The sequence below is a fragment of the Hydra vulgaris genome, chromosome 08, assembly GCF_038396675.1.
Source record: "Hydra vulgaris chromosome 08, alternate assembly HydraT2T_AEP".
Classification (NCBI taxonomy): Eukaryota; Metazoa; Cnidaria; class Hydrozoa; order Anthoathecata; family Hydridae; genus Hydra; species Hydra vulgaris.
The window spans coordinates 20,359,286-20,375,719 of NC_088927.1; positions in this window are offsets into that span (position 1 = coordinate 20,359,286).

Below are 16,434 nucleotides of genomic sequence, written 5' to 3' on the forward strand. Positions count from 1 at the left end.
TGTGTTATAGAATTGGTTAGCTAGTTTCCTGCTTCTTTTCTTTGCCTTTATTCGTTGTTCTAGAGTGTATTTTAGAGTCTTTTCACGTTTTCTATATTTAATATTCATGTTTTTTAACTGACGACTAATTGTCGATTGATATACACCGAATTTAATACCTATTTTTCTCTGACTGACCCCTTTTCGATTGTTGACAAGTCTCGTTAATTCAGCTTTCTTTTTTCTAGTCCAGAATGTCGGACGACCAGGGTGCTTTCTATCAGAAAGCGATTGGACATTTTCAAGTCTTTTTAGATTATCGTATATTGTACTTCGAACAAATCCTTCCTTTTCAAAATGATTTACGATTTTTTTTTTTATATAAAGTTTATTTACAAAAAACATTATTAGTCGCTTTCGAAAAGATTCTCGTCCAGCTGCATTTAACCTCATTTTTAATAATTGTGTTTCAAATAATAAAGTTTATATTTTATAGAACAATTATGCCTACGCATAAAACCACAAAAACTAGTTATTATGCTTAATTAATGAAATTAAGATTTGTCCGATAACTTCCACATCACCAGTTAGAAGCTGGTATAGTTGAGAAAAATGGTAATAGGTGATGTAGTTGAGAAAGCTGGTAATAGGTGTGTAGTTGGATTAGGTGCTGCGGCGGCTGTGGAAGATGATGAAACTGTGTATGAGCAAGATGGTATAGATGCTGCGGAGGCTGCTAAAGTTGATGAAGGTCGATTAAACATCATTGCGTTATAAATCATGCGTCATACGCGTCATATGCGTTATGAGTTGTTGTGTGATTGCTAATGTCTTATGATTTATGTTGTTTTTATTAAGTGGAAATAAGCCAATGCACTGAAAACCAGCGATTGCATGCAAGCGCGTAAAACATTATACGCGACCCAGAAGTTATACCAGTCTGTTGACATTGTTTGGCGACGCATTCAAAATAAATATCATTTATTTCTGGCGTACAAGAAGCGACTCTTTCAGATGCTTAGTTATCCGCTTTTCTTGTTGAAATTTCTTTTGAACATCTTTTTATAAAGGCATATAACGATTCTTTTTCAGGCTTGCCGTTTTTGAATAAGTGCCATTGATCTTCACGTTTAAGGTAGCCACATACAAGTTCTAGGATTTTATTTCAGGTTAAACCATAACCCCAGTCACCAAGTAATTGGAATGCATGCACCATCGATCTTTCTGTTTCATTTGAAAGTACTGAGACATGGAAGCCTTTATTGTTGTTACTTTTGCGATCTTTGAGCGTTGAGACTGGAACACCATGTTTGACTTGCAGCTTTTCTTAGTGATATTTTATTTTCATTCATATCAGTTAATGCGGCTAGTTTATCGTCTTCCTTGTATGCTTTGGCTTTATTAGTTGACATGTTAAAGAGAATGAGTTAAATTGAATTGAGTGAGTGATGATTATATTGAGAAATAATATAATAATTAGTTTTTAATGAATAAGAGTCTATTATATTAACAAATAACATTATATTTTATTCAAAATTAAACCGGAACTAACACTAACTTAGTTAGATAAAGATAAGCGCTTTGTGACTTGCGAAAAACTGAACCAAGTCATTAATCGAGCGTGCTGTTTTATCAGAAAAAAGATTTTTTTTTACTTTTTTGATTTTTTATTTAACTTTTTTGTTCTAACTGCATAAAAATGATACTATCAGAATTAAAATTAAATTTCCAACGAGATAGTGCTAAAATTATTTTTATATCCGTTTCGGTGCAAGCGCTAATTTGTTCGCAACGATAAAAAATATATACAAAATTTTGAAGTTGCATAAGAAAAGAAAAAAATGGAGTTGATTTGCAATATAATTTTATCAATGTAAAGGGAGGAGATAGTTGTGTGTTTGAATTTCTTTTTTATTTTTATCATAGCCATATCTGTTTAGTTTTTATTGGATAATTTCGGTAAGCGTGCGGAATGGTATGGTGTGCGGTTTGACCCGGTTTTACTTTACTATTTGTTTTCACAAGAGAAACAATTTTTTTGGGAACGCTGTTTTTAAGGGATTTAAGGATTTTTTATTTTGGGTGATGGGAGGTAATAATATCTTGTTGCTCTAAAACTTTCCCCACAAGTAATGTTTTGTTAATTGTGTATAAATTTTTTTTGTGTTTGGTGGAGGATATGGATTTCGGTAAAGAATTTCACCACGCGGTGGAAGTCATCGCTATCTAGGGTATCGGATAGGTGACTGTGGTACTTTGACAGGGCGTTGTTGATACGCAGTCGAAGGCGTTCGTATTTCCATCGGCGGTCGTGGTCGTCATCGGAGGAGTCGTATTCGGAGGAGTCGTATTCGGAGGAGTCGTATTCGGAGGAGTCGTATTCGGAGGAGTCGTATTCGGAGGAGTCGTTTTGGAAGATGTCGGGATCGAAGTCGAGGATCCGGAACTGTGTGGTTTTTCGGACAGCTTGGCTCAAGTTGCTATAGGATCGTAGAGATTCTTGGTAGACTGAAAAATCATTTTTGTTATGGTTAACGGGAAGTTGCTGTAGATGTAGGATAAACGGCGACGGAGGGAAGAAGTGACGTGTGCTGGTAAATTCGGTATAGAAGGTGCCGAAGCTTTTTTTCTAAAACAGAAAGGTAAGCATTAAATACGAATAAAAAGTGAAGGGTAAAACTGAGCGTGTTAAGGGTTTAAGGGTAAAATTAAGGGAGTTAAGGCTAAAATGATGGGTGAGGAAACTTTTAAATGTTTCTATTTTCCTGCATTATATGGGTGGAATTTAAATTTTTTTATGGGTTACCATGGGTAAGAAGGTCAAACGCTCTAACTTTTATTGAAAATCATTTATGTATAGCTTTTGTTACATTCTCTTAACTTTTAAACTCGAGGATGCAGTAAATGTTTGTCTCTTTTTGTCCTTACTTTTTTTTAACTTTCTCAAGTGTAACCAAAGCAGACGTAAGATAATGAGACTAAAGATGGTTTTGTGACGTAACTAAACTTCGAGACAGAAACGGATTTTAAAAATCCTGTTACGTCTTATGGGGTGACACTCTAAGAAGTAATATAATTTTTTTTTTTTTTTTTTTTTTTTATTACAAAATAATACATATTTACAAAAGTTTTCACTATCTCTGCATAATAAATACGCATATTTACAATAAATTTCTAAATCGTTAAACTTTATAAATTTTTCCGTTTATAAATATTTTTATGATACATTTTTATATTTAAAGAAAGTAAAAGAGAAAAACTAGCTTTTTTTTACATTTAGTTAACTTTGATCTATTCTAAAATATTCTTCAGTTTAAATTCCGATATTTTAAAAATAAAGTCGTGATGCTATATATTTATATACATTTTTTTAATTTTGGTTTGTTTTTTGTATTTTTATTTTTTTTGTGTTTTTTAATTTTTTATTTTTTTGTATTTTTATTTTTATATTTTTTTGTGTTTTTTTTTTGAGCCTTTGTGCGGAAAAAAATCGAGAATATGGAAAAAGTTGATAATGAAGTTGGTAAAGATTAATTAAGTATATTTAGTAAAGAAAGATTTTATTAGATAATACTAAAAAATTACAGGACTTTTACACAAATCATCACGTTACGAAATCTACAGAAAAAAAGGTAAATAATAAAATATATATCTTAAACTAAGGGTTGGCAGTGATTGTCTAATCATATATAACAATATTTAAAAATTATATGTTTAAAGGACACGGGAACGCTCAACTAAACATTTAGTTCTTTCTACGAGCCAGTGTGTTAGTTTGGCTTATATGTTTAGTTTCAGGTTCCCGTTCTCTATTTCAAAAAAAACGTTTTTAATACAAAAAAGTTTACAGAAAATGTCCGTGGTATTCCTACGGACATGATAATTATATTTTAAAGTAATAATATTTCTGATGTTTCTGGTAATTATCCTGATCACAGCCGTTGGGTCAATATTTGAATTGTTAAACATATGGTGGCATCTGCTGTTCCATATTTCACTCATAATGGTTTGAGTGACTGTCAACAGCAGCTGCGAGGTACGGTTTTTCTCTGATAAATTCGCAGTCTCAATCGAGAAGATGGAATTTATTGGAGAAAAGTTGTTTTGGGATGTCAAGGAGTTATATACATGTTTAATGTATTCCCATATTGTAACAGAACGAGGACAGTAGGCAAAGATGTGCATATGGTCCTCAATTTTACCGCAAGTTTTACATTTGTTGTTTTTAACGATCTGTTGCCTTGTGCTTTTGGCAAGCATACCAGCAGATTGTAAGCTGTTATAGAGAAATCGGAAGAGGATGTTTTGTGTCGGTCCATATGCGTGGGAATCGCGTATAAATTCTTTTCAAATCAGGGTCCACGGCATTGTTGTTTTTGTTAAACTGTTCCAGAAAAGTTCGGCTGGCACAACTGGTTTTTTAGTTTTTTACCATTTCTAAATAAAAGTTTCTTGTTGATTTTAGAGGGATGTTAAACAAAACCCGTATTTGCCTTAGATTTTACATGTAGTTTTGTAGTACTGAGACATTTTGTTGTCCCAGTGTTTTGTCTTAAAAAATTGCAGCCTTGGTTTTACTAAATTTTACAAATGAACTTGCCACCCAATACCTTGAAAAGTAGTAAAAATCGTGAGTTTTGCCCTCTTCGCGTTCTTTTATTTGAAAGAGCGTTTTGAGGCGGTTTGCAAGACTTTGCTCCTTCGGTGATATTATTCCAAGACCCCCGCTTTTGACGGTTAAGAAAAGTGTCTCTCGTTTGACCGGTTTGAAATTGGTCTTTTGCCACAGATTTTCGAAAATGCCTCGATGCAAACGCTCTACTTCCCAATCGGAAGTGGGCAAAACGTTTGCTAGAAACCACACTTTTGACATTAAAAGCGTATTTATCAAATTAGTCTTTTCCCTTAGTGACATAGTACGTAGTCCCACTTGAGTATTTTCTCTATTTTGTTAGGAGCTACTTGCCAGTTGAAATTGGTAGTATCGCTCAGTCTGGTGTAAAAAGTAACACCTAAAATTTTAAAACCGGTGTCATTGTTCCACTCTAAGTTGTCCAATTGTGGGTAAACTTCGGGATCAAAACCCCAAGAGCGAGACCCTTGGTTTTTGAGGCGTTGATCACTGAACCACTTGCATTTTTGAATAGTTTTAGGCATTCAAAGAAATAGCGGACGCATTTTAAGTCCTGAGCAAAAAAGTTCGAACCGTCTACGTACTGCTGATGTTTTAGAGGTTTTCGTGTTCCCGGCAGCGGAAAACCCTCTATTCTGCTATCCGCTCTGATCACCAAAGCCAACAAAAACGTATAGCAAAAGAGAGAGAGAGGGTCTCCCTTTCTAACTTCTCCTTCCGTAAGAAAGGAGGTAGAAAGGAAGCCGCAATTCAGAACAGTTGCCGAAACATCTGAATACAAGGTGTTTATGAAAGATACAAAACTTTCTCCGAGATGTAATTTTCGGGGAATCTGCAGCAGAAACGCGCGATTGACTTTGTCAAACGCTTTTTCTTGATCTTTTGTCTAAATGAAACTAGGTAGTTTTTTAAATTCTGCGTAATCTATTAGATCACGTACTAGATGTAAATTTGAAAAAATATTTCTACCTGGAATTCCGCAAGTTTGATTTGCTTCTATAATTTAGTCCATTACTTTTGCAAGTCTAAGGGCCAGCGCTTTTGTGATTATTTTGTAATCGGCGCCGATTAAAGATATAGGCCTCCAATTTTTGCATTTAGTAAGATCTCCTTGTTTGGGAATAAGTGAAATTATTGATTTTTTCATAGAGCGGCTGGTGTTTTTTTCTTTTAAAAGAATTTCGTAAGCAAGTTCTGCAAAATCTTTTTCTAAAACGTGCCAAAAAGTTTTGTAAAATTCAGCTGGAAATCCGTCATAGCCCGGAGATTTTCCGTTTTCAAATTTAAAAAGGGCCTCTTTTAGTTCCGCGCCGGTTAGGCGGGTGTTTAAAAATTTGTTTTCATCATCATTCAAACGGTTAGTGATGTGTGACAAGACACGGTTTTGGCTGTTTTTGCATAAATTTGTTTTGGTGTAAATGTTTTTATAATACGTTGATAGGGAGTTGAGTAGTTCGCCAGGTTCACTCGTCAATGTGCCGTCATTCGTGCGAATTTCGGTAATTGACTTGTTCCGCTGTCGAGTTTTTTCTAAACTATACAAAAATTTCGAAGGTTTTTCTCCTTCTTCGATTAGTTTTTGTTTCATGCTAATAAACGCTCCAGGAAACTGGAGCAAGAAAAGAGCATCGCGTTTTTCTTTGATGCTATCTAAATTCGGGTTAGCGTTTTGTTGCTCCCGTTGGATTTCGTTTTCAATCCTTTTCATTTGTTTTTTGTTTTTCGCACTTTCCTGTATCGATATGTGTTGTAATTCAGCCCTTACAAAAAGTTTGCAGTCGTCCCACCATTTTAAAATTGACAGGTAGGACCATTTTTTTGTTTGCCAATCTTGAATTAAGAGTTCAATTTTTTGCCTATGCACCTCATTTTCCAAAAGAGAACAATTAATTTCCAGTAACCTGGTCCTCTCCTAAATTGACTAAAATTGACAGTTGTTGACACGAATTCGTGGTCGGAAAAAAGGTTGGTGAGAACTTTGGTGCGTGTTGTTTTTTTTGCGACTCTATCAGGGCAGTAGATTCTGTCGAGTCTACATTTAACCGTCTGATTGCGCCATGTGAATTCTCTTTTGGTGTGAAATTTATAACGAAAACTATTTACTAGGTTATAATTACCTCGGAAGACCCTGAGTTCAGAAATGCCGTATGTGTGATATTTAGCGTTGTTTGATCCTTCTGTGTCAAGAGGCAGACTTTCAACCATGTTGAAGTCCCCGGTCATCAGGACGGGTAGTCCTGTGTCCTGCGAGAATTCGCCAAGCTCGCCAAAAAAATGGTGCCTTTCTCTTGGCACATTAGGCGCGTAAATATTGAGCACCTGCATTTCGTGTTCGTCAATTTTGATCATGGCGTTTAATATTCTACCGTAAGCGTCCCTTTTTAGTTCGGTTAACGAAATGTTGGATTTAGAGAGAATCGCCACCCCGCAACAACTGTGGCTCGGACCAGAGTTCCAAATAGACTCGCCAGTCCATTCGTCACCCCACTGCTTAACAGTGGACGGTCCAGACTTTGTTTCCTGAAGGAGGATGAGATCGTAGGAGGACTTTTTAAGAAAACCAAAAAAATTGTCGCGTTTCGTTTGTCGTTTAGACCGTTTATGTTGCATGTTAATATGTTAATAGCCATGATGGAGAGAAACAGCTTTCTTAATTTGAATACTCGTGTCGCTTAAACATACATATAATAATTTTACAACCTGACGAAAATAAAACAAACATAAAAGTCTTAATCTTAATGCACGAGTTTTCCATTTAACTGACGTAATACAAACAGATGGACGCACTGGACCATACAATTTTACACAAAAGCGCAAACTACAACAATACAAACATGCACAGCTTAAGTGCTCGTTAAGAAACGTGTCATGCATAACTAATGAGAAATTAAAAAAAGAACAGAAAAAAGTCAAAAAAATAGATTTTTTTGCGGAAAAATAAAAATAATGGTTTCGAGCGAATAAGTTCGAAATAAAAGTCTGATTCGAGAACAAAGCTAAAAAGAGAATTGAAACGAAAAAAATAAGAAGATATAAAAATCTTACGATTTCTTTTCCGCACATAGTTGACTTTCATAGTCTTCATCGATTAGAAGAGAATCCGTTTCGTCGTCAAAACACGTCCCATCTTTTTCTTTCAAAAACAAAACTTCATCCAAACGCACGGGTTTTTTTTTCTCTGTTGTCTTTGTTACTTTCTTCGGAGTTTCACATTCCGAAATTCCCATTCGTTTTCTTGTCGGCGGGGCGGATTTTCGCGTTTTTGAAGACTGTTTTTTCTCACTGTTTTCCTTTATCAGTATGTCGACATGTCGACACTGATGTCAACACTGCCACTGTTAACATCAATGTCTACACTAGCGCTGTCAACCTGTGATATAGTAGGTTTTGTTGGTTCTGAGGGTACAATGGTTGGGTTTGATGGTTTTGGAGTTGTGGATTCGGGTCTTGATGTTTATACCTTAGAGTGAGTCCATCAACGTTTTGATATCGAGGTAGAGGGTTTTGGGTAGGGTTCTTCCAGTTCCTGATAATGATAATCACATTTCCAGTGAAGATATCCTCACCGTGCGCCTTACATTTCTGCAAATAAAAGGAGTTGAACTCCCCTCTTCCTACAGCCAAGTGCTTGCCAAGCAGGACGATGGCGCTTTGACAACCATTTCTTAGCGTGCCAATTGGGATATTCTGAACTAGCACGTGGACCTTTCGAACCTACTTCTGTTGAAAGGTTAAAACACAATCTTTGACTTCAATTTCAGTGTCGAGAAAAGATGACAAAGAGGAAATGTTTACAACTGCAAATTCGAAAAGTTTGTTGGCGTAGTGCCTCGTCACACCCCAAACATTTCCGAGTAATTTTTCACCAGCGAAGGCAGAAAGAAAATTGTTTACACTACAATTTAAATCACCGTATCGGCACACTAAGACGTTTGAGTTATCAATTTCAGCCTTCGAACCAAAAATCCCAAGGTTGTTTTACGTCACCACAGATAAATTACCAGATGACAAGGCACCAGCACAACTTTTCGCCATATTAAATACTTGAATAATAATCGGTAACTAGTATGAAAAGTACGGATTTTTATGAAGCATACCTAATTAACACAAATAGAACTGTTAGTTTTTTTTTTTTTTTCCGTAATATAGTTGATGTAAAGTGGAGGAGAGATAAAGGGAGGAGAGATTAAATTCTTTTTTTTTACATTGCTGAGAGTGCGTTATTGTTACAGTAGATCATATATATAAGTAATTAGATTGCTTGTGGGTTAGTTTTTTTTAAAAAAAACTTTTTTTTATCACATGGGTCTGCACAAATGTATTCGATGTATTTACACTATTGTTAATTAAACAAATTTGTTAAATACTGTAGCTTAGTAATGAGTTATGGCATTCCACAATGCATTTGTTCAGATAACTAAAAAAGTAACTAAAAAAAATTTTAGAACAATATTTTTTTGCTACAAAATTCCCATCGCAAAGTTGCAAGTAGTTAATTGCAACTTCGTTAACGGAAACGTTTTTTTCGTGACAAATTTCTTACAAAAAAAGAACTTATTATTTGTACATTGTTAAAAGTTTAAAAAAATACCAGTATGGTTTTTTTTTAACTTATATTAATAAGTTAAAAAAAAACATAACCGTTATAGTGATAATAGTGCACTTTTAATAAGTGTAAACTAAGACGCACTATAACGTCAAAAAAATTTATTCGTATTTTCCTGTGTTTCATTACATTTTCTGGTGTTTCATTACATTCCTGGTGTTACATTACATTTTCTTGGGTAAACTACAATTAAATTTATAAGTTTAAAAAATAATATTTTTAAAATAAGCAATCCAATCTAATTATATAAATTATTTTTTTACCGTCAGCTATTTGCTTTAATAACGTCCCGCTTAAGAGAGCTAATCTCGTTATCAAAAAAATCGGTGAAACTTTAATTAATGTTCTAAATGATATCATAATAAACACGAGATGTCGGAAACACAAAAACCAGCTATTATAACATGTTTATATAAAAAAGGCGATAAAACTGACATTTTTAATTGGAGACCGATATCTCTATTAAACACAGATTACAAAATACTCACTAAAATCATATCAAACCAAAACCATATCAAACCGATTAGCAAAAATACTCCCAATAATCATACACGAAAACCAAACAGCAAGTGTTCCCCACCGAGCGATATATCAAAATCTTGCATATACAAGAGCCATAATTTATGTAGCTAACAAAATTAATTTAGATGTCTCCGTTGTGTCAATAGACCAAATAAAAGCCTTTGACCGTGTGGACAGGAATTTTTTATATGATGGCTTATTTAAATTTGGATTTAGTGTTTTCTTTATTAATGTAATTAAAACATTATATTATGACATCAGTGCATATCTTAAAGTAAACGGTTATTTATCAAACAAAATAAACATATACAGAGGAGGCAAGGAGTTAGGCAAGGACGTCCCCTTTCCATGATACTATACATAATTCAAGCAGGATTTATTAGGAGAAATCCAGAAATTAAAGGAATTACAATCGACAATAAAGAAACTAAACTGCAACAGTATGCGGATGACACTGTCTTTTTCTTATCGACTGACAACTCGATATTAACTTTAGGCAACGCTCTAAACATATACAAACGAGGTACAAGAACAAAGTTGAACATTTCCAAATGCCAAGGTCTGTGGCTTGGACGAAACAGATCAATAATAAAAGACAGTTTTCTAAATTTTGTATGGCATGACACTACTCTTAAGAGTCTAGGTGTTAATTTCTCTAATTCTAATCAATATATCAACCGACAATGGAACGAAAGCATAGAAAAATTGGACAAAAAGATAAAAAAGTGGGAAAAATTTAAACTATCGATTAAAGGAAAAGCTCTAATAATCAACCAAACACTACTAAGCGGCCTATGGCATCTTGCTTTACACCCTACCTATACCATGTGACAAAAACATAAAACTAATAGAACGAAAAATCGACAACTTCCTTTGGAATAATAGCTCCAAAAAAACACCTAAATTCCTATCCTTAAGTCCTGTCCTTCCCTATCAATATAGGTGGTTTAAACAATCTCGACGTGAAAAAAAAATTACAATCAATTCAACTAAGTTGGATTTCCAAATATTTTGATGAGAACAAGCAGGGAGCATGGAAAGATTCAGCCCTTTATATTTTTAATAACTACCGACATGCAAATCAAGGAAATCTTATATTTCTCACCACGCATTCTTCCAAATCATTAAAAACTCTACCCCCCTACTACTGTCAAACAATAAAAACGTGGAATCATTTCTAAAGAAAATTCAACAACCACAAAAATCTTACCATCGAGGAAGTACTAAACCAACCAATATTCTACAATCTATATATAAGACACGAGCGTAAAATCCTCAAACCATCTCTAGAATCCACAAACAACAGCATAATCAAGATAAGCGACATTTCAAAATGCTTTCTAAAGAGTCAACTCATTGGTATAAAGCAACACCTTCTAACAAAAATAATAAATTCACTACCGCCGAAATGGAAACACCTCATAAATTCTCAAAGCCAAAGTTACGACCACAACAAAGCACTAACATCTATTTATCTAAAAAACTCACCCTCTCTCAAATTTATAAACCTCAAACCAAAAATGTATACACTATCTCCAAAAATGATGCAGAAATAAACCTAACAGGAAAATTTTACAGATGGGCAGACTACTATAAATATAGCATGAGAAACATAACAACAAAAGACTGGTCCCAATTATTTAACTACATCAACAAAAGTAATATTAACAATAAAGCAGACGAAATTAAATACAAACTAATACACTTTGCAATTCCAACCAACTCGATTTTTACAAAAAGAGGCTTTGTAACAGACGATCTCTGCCCTCAATGTATGAAAAAACGGAAAACCTTCCCCATATGATGTTTATATGTGAAAAAGCACAACCACTCATAAAATATACACTCGCTCTTATTCAAAAAATCTATCCACATCATCCACCTCTTAAAAATACATTCAAAACTTTACTTTTTCCTTAAAACCTGTAAATAGTTTTTATATTGGATTTTTACTTCTTAACGAACTTTTATATAAATTAAATTGTAATAGAATGAGGTCGTTCCATGAAAAGTTAATATTTGCTAGAGGGAGTTTGTTAGACGAATTCCAAAACAAAATCAAAAAGATTTTGTATGAGGAATGAAATTTCAAAAATATCAAACAGTAAAGAAATTTTTCTTTTACAATGTGAAAAAATCTGGAGCGAAGATAACAAAATAAAAATAGATATAAACAACAATCTTTTTTTAAACTAAAATACCCAGATTATTTTTGGAACTTTTTCGATTACTTTCGAATCTTGCTTTTCATGTTTTTCTTGTTTGTTTTTTTTTGTTTTGTTTTTTGATTTTATTTTATTTTCGTTTCTTCTTTTTTTATGTCTGTGAGGTCTTCATTTTTTTGTATTAAGTATTTAACTCTTGTGAGTTTTATATGTGACTTAGTAATGGAACAGTGGGCCATCTTGTAATTAATACCACTGTATTCATTATTAAAAGCTCTACAAGGCAGACGCCTGAGGACAGACGTCGGAGGAGAGAAATAAACAACAATATGATCTCGTGATAAAAAATAAACCGTTTTACAAAGATCCGTAAGAGTTAAAAACCAAATATAAAATATTTATATCCGTTAAAAACCAAAATAAAAAACAAAAATCGAAGTAAATTCGAATAAAACGAAAAAGCGAAACAAAACGAAAAAGCAAAATAAAACGAAAATACGAAATTCGAGCAAGTTAAGGTTACCTATAATAGTTCTTTATATCAGCGACCAGATTAAGGTTTACATTTTTAAAAATGTTTCTTTTCTCATTGATGTGTTTATCTTGTGTGTTGTTTGTTTTTATTATTAGAAGTTCTTTTTTAAATGTCCTTTTAACTTTATTATCAAGTTTCTTAAGTAAAACTTTTATACTAAACATTTTCTTATCGTAATATGACTTCATTCTGTTTAAAAATATTTCTACAATGAGAGTTTCAAGTAAAATATTTCCAAACTCTCTATCATATTTCTTTATGCTATATCCACATAATAAAAATTTAAGAGAATTTTGATGGGGGTATTCAGAATGGTAAAGTTGATCAAGAATGTCTAAAACAAAAAGTATTAAAGGCTGTACTTTATTGCAATTGTACATCATATGCTCTATAGTTTCGTCTTGAGCTCCACATTGCGGGCATATTTTGTCTACTCTTATTTTCCTATTAAACATATTTTCATTTGTTGGTAGTATAAAATGCGCTATTTTAAATAGTATAATTAGAGGCAAAATGTACACAGATTATATTATTACTATGTTATTAATTTTTTTCGTTATAATAAACTTCTGAATTAAATGCTTTTTTCTGAACGTCATAATCAATAAATTTTATATGAAATTTGAAATAACTATGAGAAGGAGGAAGGAGGGTACAGAAGTTTTAGTAACTGGTTGAATTTTAAGGATATTTTGTAAAGAATATTTTCTCTATAATAATAATATTTTAATGTTTTATATATATATACATAACTACGCACATTTAAATTTTTCTGCATTGTATTTAGTTTAGAAAATTAAATATATTAAAATAGTTAAAGAAGTTTTAATATTTACAAGTTTCTTTACTTGAAGCAAATATATGATGGTTTTTGAGGTTTTCTATTATTATTCTTGTATTGAGGTTTTCTATTATTAGTCTGGTATTTACTTGTTTATTTCAAATTTTGCATTACATTGGTTTCAAATTTAAATTGGTTTTAATGAAAGAGATTTAATTAATTTGATCATTAAATTGGTTTTAACAAAAGAGATTGTTTTTATTATTATTTCCATTATTTTTTCAAATATTTATTATTTATCATTTCAAATATTTAAATAAAAATACAAAAAGGTGATACAGGAAATTTAAGAATTAATCTTATGTAACACCAAGTTTAAAACAGTATACAGTGTTTCTGAATATTGTATGTTTTTAAATTCGATTTAAATAGAGACAATGAAGAAGAATGCATCATATCATGAGGTAAAGAATTCCATATCTGAATAACTCTTTCACAGAAAAAAAATCTCCTTTTATCATTGATGTATTTGTTACGTGATGTTAATTTTTGGGAATGACATCTAGTTGAATAACGAGTAGGAGCGAGAGTAAAAAACTCAGAAAAAGGCAAATCAACCAAGTTGTGCATAATTTTAGAAGTCATTAAAAGATCAAATTTTTAGAAGTTTGTAACCCAATTTAGGAACTCTTACTTGATACCGTTACAATGCAGTTTAAATAGTAACTTAGGGTGAGCTACAGTATCGAAGACTTTTTCAAAGTCTATATATATGATATCAACTATCCTTTTATTATTAACAGCAGTAATCGACTCATTTAATTTTGTCAACATCTGTGTACATGTGGATCTACGCTTTAAGAAACTGCACTGATGCACACAAATGAAATGAAATTATTCAGGAGTAAATAACGTGTAACGCTTTCAGCAATTATTGATTCCATAATATTACAAACAATTCATGTCATGGAAATAGGTCTATTTACCCTTTGTGGGTAACAAGGGGTTTCCTTTTTTTAAATATCGGACATATTATTGCAGCTTTCCTATCCTAGATATAACATTTTTGAACATTGACATTCAAACAGAATAAAAAAAGGAATAGCAATAACAATTGCAATTGACTGCAAAAATATGGCAGGATTTGGATGATTTGGATGGAAGCTTTTGTAGATAAGAAACAACAGAATTGTAAGGAAACGTAATATTATTTAAAGAATTTTTGTGTTTTGGTAAATCTAACACTGGTGCTATACCATTGTCAGTAACAAACACAGAGCCAAAAAAATTGTTCGAAAGTTGTGATTTTTCATATTCATCTGTAATAAGAGAACCATCAGTTTGAATTAATGGCGCAACAGAGTTACAGAATTTGGATTTTTTGTTTACGAAAGAGTAAAACTAAGTGATATTGGATTTGACAACTAAATCTTTCTCTCTGGAAACGCAATTTTTTTGAACTTCTGCATCATCTTGAATTTAACATGAAAAGATGGATTACCTGTTTTTTTGTAATCTCTATAGAGAATACGTTTTTTGGAGGCTAATTTTCAGATGGTGAGAGGTTGGATATTGTTTTTTCTATTAAAAATTAATGGTACATGCAATAAAATAGATGAATTTAAAAAATTACAGATAGTTTGCCAGAAAGATTCAACATCCTGTTTTATTTTGGCTAGTAAATACCAGTTTACATTTTGTAAGTCGGTGTTTATAGAGTTGTATAGAGTTTATAGAGTTTATAGAGTTATAGCTTTGAAAAAATTATACTTTGTTGTTTTTTTATATGGTTTATATTTCTCCAAATTACAATTGAAAATAATCATGCAGTGGTTGCAGGAATGGGGCAATAGTTTCTATATTTAAAACGTTTTATAGTTGTTAGTTAGTATCAGATCTAGAAGGTTGTTAAGTCTGGTATTGTCGGATACAAGTTGGGTTAAAGCATTTGCGGAACACGTTTCTACAAAAAGGTCATGAGATGAATCACCGAAACTAGTTGGGATTGACCAGTTTATAAGTATTAAAGTTACCGGCTATGATGCATGTAGATTCGCAAGTAGCGGTGTAATATTTATAAATTATCTTGCAAGATATTTATAAATTATCTTGCAAAAAGCTTTGGTTTTTGAAATACTGATGGCTGCACATGGAGGGTGATAAATGCATGCAATTCGTAATTTTTGCTCAATGGATGAGACAAACACGTCAACACATGTAATTTCAGTATTTAGTAGTTTCATTGGAATATTAAGATGCGTTTGAAGTGAGTGGATATTATTGCACACTAAAATAAGTGAACCCCCACCTTTACTGTTTCGATCATATCGAAATACTGTGAAATTTTTGCCAAATACAATAATGAATCAGGTGTATTTTTACACAATAGTGTATTTTTACGCATTATAGCCATATAACAATAATGAATCAGGTGTATTTTTATTTAACCATTTGTTTTTAATTTTTCTTACTTGAAGCAACATTTTCATATTTGATCTCTCTGCATCATTAAGATCTGGATTTGTAAACACTTTAGCAAATTCTGTTGAGGTTCTTAAGGATTTAGCAGCGCTTAGAATGAAGTTTCGATCACTGGAATTGATTAACTCAACTAAGACTGGACTATTTGTATTTTGTTGCGGTTGTAGTAATTGTAGTTGAAGTTGAGGTTGTTGGCACATAGGAAGTTTTTTGACGGAGTATTACATTTCACCGTTCAATGCTAACAGTATTTGCTGTATTTCTTATCTTTAAAAATTTTGTTATATTTCTATATTAAAAATTTTTTTTTTTAATTTATAGCTAGAGTTTAGTTTTGTGATATCATTATATTTTTTTTATATAGCTCCATTGTATTTTTTTTATATATGCTTCTTTTGGTACAACAAGTATGTTGTTGTACTCATACTTGAATTCGTACATTAATTGCTTTTATTGTACATTTTTTTTTCATATTGCAGCTACTACTACTTTTTAAAAAGCCTTAGAGTAAACAAAAAAAATTTGGCTTTTATACAAAACAAGCTAATTTTGATAAAAAAAAATAAAATAATAAAAATTATTGAACAAATATTTTCAAAAAATAATGAAAAAATTATCAGTTTCAAATGTTTATTTTAATTTCAAATTCAAATATCTATTTTAGTTCAATCAATTAATGTAAAACCTCAAGTATTAGTGAGTATAATAAGTAAATTGTCAAATTCATACTAA